Source organism: Carassius auratus, unplaced genomic scaffold (genome assembly GCF_003368295.1).
Source record: "Carassius auratus strain Wakin unplaced genomic scaffold, ASM336829v1 scaf_tig00215260, whole genome shotgun sequence".
Lineage (NCBI taxonomy): Eukaryota > Metazoa > Chordata > Actinopteri > Cypriniformes > Cyprinidae > Carassius > Carassius auratus.
Window position 1 is genome coordinate 1 of NW_020528010.1, and position 4267 is coordinate 4267.

General features: G+C 40.3%; 1 long non-coding RNA gene across 2 annotated transcripts; it reads left to right on the plus strand.

The window, feature by feature from the left end:
• The first annotated feature begins 394 nt into the window (after positions 1–394).
• On the plus strand, positions 395–3584 carry LOC113094092 (uncharacterized). 2 transcript variants are annotated; one of them, XR_003287979.1, is made up of 3 exons: positions 395–446; positions 537–604; positions 2625–3099. It is a non-coding gene; the product is annotated as an uncharacterized LOC113094092 (long non-coding RNA). The 2 variants fall into 2 exon arrangements; XR_003287980.1 differs by lacking the exon at positions 395–446 and adding an exon at positions 3527–3584 and having other exon boundaries at positions 478–604; positions 2625–2983.
• Positions 3585–4267: the final 683 nt, after the last annotated feature.

Genomic DNA, 4267 nt, shown 5'->3' on the forward strand with positions numbered 1-4267 from the left:
TTGGGCAGATACCAGCAGAAATTATCACCAAGGCAAGAGGAGAAGAAATGGCCAACACCTGAGCAAAAGAGGCATAAAACTAATGGTTAAAGATGAAAAAGTGCTTCAGATTAGAATGGAGAGATGTTGGGATTTCTTTCTTTTCCTTTTGTTTGACCAAAACAGTTTGTCATAGGGAGCATTTGGTCATTTGCTGGTCCATTATCCTCAGTCCTGCATGATCCTTCATTATTTTTTTTATAACACTTCTAATTTGTTTCGCACTGATCTGACGGACTAATTAATTTGATGCTACAAGGCTATCTCTCTGTGTGTGTGTGTGTGTGTGTGTGTGTGTGTTTGTGTTGTGTGTGTGTGTGTCAGTGTGTCTTTGTGTCAGTTTGAAATTGCTGCCAAATGTACTGTGCCCACAGCTCACTGGCTCTGCTTCGGTGACATCACTGAAGGTGAGACTGCTTCCCCCCCACTGTTACTGTAATCAACTGAGTGGAGGTGACAGTGAAATCAAAGCTGTCTTTTGGGATTTTTCATCAAAGTTTCACATCTGACCCGGACCCTCACTTACTTCGAGTCCTTTTGCAATGGCTGAACAAGCTGAGAGGAGGTAATATGTGTGTTTCTGTTTTACAATTGCATGTCTTTGTTTAACAGTTTAAACTGCAGTGTAAATAAACTGTAAACAAATGCTTTCCTTGCTTAGTATATTGTTTCCTGTCCGGATATCTATAAGCTCAGTCATCAAGAGGTTCACTGTCATTCACGTGTAGTCAAGCGTAAGATGTTGTTTATTGTTTTATGGAAAAGAATACAAATGAACCTAGCTGTTGGGTAAAGAAAGCTGAATGTTATTTGTCAATGGGCTAAGCTAAACCAAAAAACGTGTTTGCACTGGAATGTGTGCGTTAAAATTGTGTTATGAAATGTATTCCTGTTTTGATAGCAAAGTTAGAGTGATTTTTCAAGTTTTCAAGACTGTCTGTGCCTTTACAAAAACACTCTGCACTTTGAAGACCCATTGACACCATTACACAATGGAAATGCTAATGGCACAGGTCTCGCTCTGCTGCTGATGGCTGTTTTTTGTTGTTTGCCTTTCTAAATTTCTTTAACTCATGTCTGATTCTTTAAAATCATCTGTCAATTCTCCGTCATCGGTTAGGAACCTAGGTGTGCTATTTGATTGCAATCTTTCCTTAGAAAGCCACGTTTCTAGCATTTGTAAAACTGCATTTTTCCATCTCAAAAATATATCTAAATTACGGCCTATTGCTCTCAATGTCAAATGCAGAAATGTTAATCCATGCATTTATGACCTCAAGGTTAGATTATTGTAATGCTCTATTGGATGGTTGTTCTGCATGCTTAGTAAACAAACTACAGCTAGTCCAAAATGCAGCAACAAGAGTTCTTACTAGAACCAGGAAGTATATGACCATACTAGCCCTGTCCTGTCAACACTGCACTGGCTCCCTATCAAACATCGTATAGATTTTAAAATATTGCTCATTACTTATAAAGCCCTGAATGGTTTTGCACCTCAGTATTTGAATGAGCTCCTTTTACATTATACTCCTCTACGTACGCTACTTTCTCAAAACTCAGGCAATTTGATAATACCTAGAATATCAAAATCCACTGCGGGCGGCAGATCCTTTTCCTATTTGGCGCCTAAACTCTGGAATAACCTACCTAACATTGTTCGGGAGGCAGACACACTCTTGCAGTTTAAATCTAGATTAAAGACCCATCTCTTTAACCTGGCTCACACATAACATACTAATATGCTTTTAATATCCAAATCCGTTAAAGGATTTTTAGACTGCATTGATTAGGTAAACTGGAACCGGGAACACTTCCCATAACACCCTATGTACTTGCTATATCATTAGGCAAGGCAAGTTTATTTATATAGCACATTTCATACACAATGGTAATTTAAAGTGCTTTACATAAAAGAAAGTAAAATAATCATGAAGAAAAATAATAACAAAAATAAAACAAGCAATTTTTAAACTTTTAAAATGATTAAAACATTTAAAAACATTTAGAAAATGATTTTACATAAAAAAATAAAATAAAATAAAACATTGAAAATATAGTGCAATCAGTTCGGACATTGCACAGTGCTCATTCAATAAATGCACAGCTAAAAAGACGCGTTTTGAGTCTAGATTTAAATGTGACTAGTGTTTTAGCACATCTGATCTCTTCTGGAAGCTGCAGCCTTAAATTGAACTACTGGTTTCGTCTGGTCAGAGGAGAACTGAGCCTGGTTTCTCCCAAGGTTTTTTTCTCCATTCTGTCACCGATGGAGTTTCGGTTCCTTGCCGCTGTCGCCTCTGGCTTGTTCAGTTGGGGTCACTTCATCTACAGCGATGTCGTTGACTTGATTGCAAATAAATGCACAGACACTATTTAACTGAACAGAGATGACATCACTGAATTCAATGATGAACTGCCTTTAACTAACAATTTGCATTATTGACACACTGTTTTCCTAATGAATGTTGTTCAGTTGCTTCGACGCAATGTATTTTGTTTAAAGCGCTATATGAATAAAGGTGACTTGACTGACTTGACTTGTAGGAATCATTTATTTCATGTCCTCTCTCCCCCCTTTTTAGAAAAGCTGACCGGCGCTTCACTGCTTGGTTTGCCACAGACCGCAGGAGAACCTACCTGTCCACCTGGCGAGAAACAGCACGCCGGAACAAATAGCCTCAGAGGTTCAAAAGACGGAGTCCAGCAAGCACTGGATGCTTAGAGCTAGGACGTGGGACCACAGCCACATTTGTGCCCTCCATTTGTGCAGAACCTCGCAGGAGAACTTCTGAACCGTGGCTTCTTCGTGACAGACCTGCCCCTAGGAGCCCGGAGCCGGAGGTTTGGCGGAGGAGGCTGATGACCCGTCCTGTCTTCATGAAAAATAAGTGTACTCTGACCGTGCAACACACGTGCGAAACACAAAAAGCACCACGAGAGGGTGAAACTCTATCCATCTATCTATCCATCTATCTATCTATCTATCTATCTATCTATCTATCTATCTATCTATCTATCTATCTATCTATCAATCATATTCTCCAGGATATAACCCTTGGCTTCTCGGTCGCCCTCTCCTGGATAAAACTGTGAATAGCCATGTGTAAAAAACTGATTAGGATTCCAATATTTTAGCAGGATTTGACACTCCAGGCGGAGCTCTTGAGCGGATGACTTCACTCAAAGACATCTTTCCAGTCTAATTTTAATGATGCACTCTCTCTCTCTTTCACAAACACACACATACACTCCTGTGCACACTCACACGCATATGCAGTCAAAACACACAGACGCACACGAACTGGCTGGAAAACTATTTTTATTCAGGCTAGTGATACCTTGTTCCTAAAAAGACAAATGATTTCACGGGTTATTTCGTTTGGATGTATTTCTTGTTTTTATCGATGACTGGCTTCCTTTTTGTCACGCTTTAGACTGATGTACGGTCACATTGGATTTGAAAACGACATCCTTTCTTCCATAGATCCACGCTACCTGAAAGAAGGCCGCCTTCTGAATCCAACGATACCAGTTATGTGCACATCGGACCTACGCTTCAAAAGATACGGACAGGTAAGCTTTGGCCAATCAGATCGCATATGCTAACGAGGGTGGAATTAATGAGGGTGAAACTCGTTTTTATCTATATACCTAGCTGCAACTGACCCCAAACTAGCCCCTAAACCTTAACCCTCAAAACTGCTAGCCTTAGCCCCAAACAAAACTGCTAGCCTTAGCCCCACTGACCGTAACCCACTGACCCCTGGCCCCACCGTTTTTAAACGTGCCAGTCCCTAGACTCTGTAAACCTTTATCAACCAGACGCTTCATCAAATTCTGTACAGAAATATCATAAAACTAATATCATATTCTCCAGGATATAACCCTTGGCTTCTCGGTCGCCCTCTCCTGGATAAAACTGTGAATAGCCATGTGTAAAAAACTGATTAGGATTCCAATATTTTAGCAGGATTTGACACTCCAGGCGGAGCTCTTGAGCGGATGACTTCACTCAAAGACATCTTTCCAGTCTAATTTTAATGATGCACTCTCTCTCTCTTTCACAAACACACACATACACTCCTGTGCACACTCACACGCACGTGTGCACACTCACACGCATATGCAGTCAAAACACACAGACGCACACGAACTGGCTGGAAAACTATTTTTATTCAGGCTAGTGATACCTTGTTCCTAAAAAGACAAATGATTTCACGGGTTA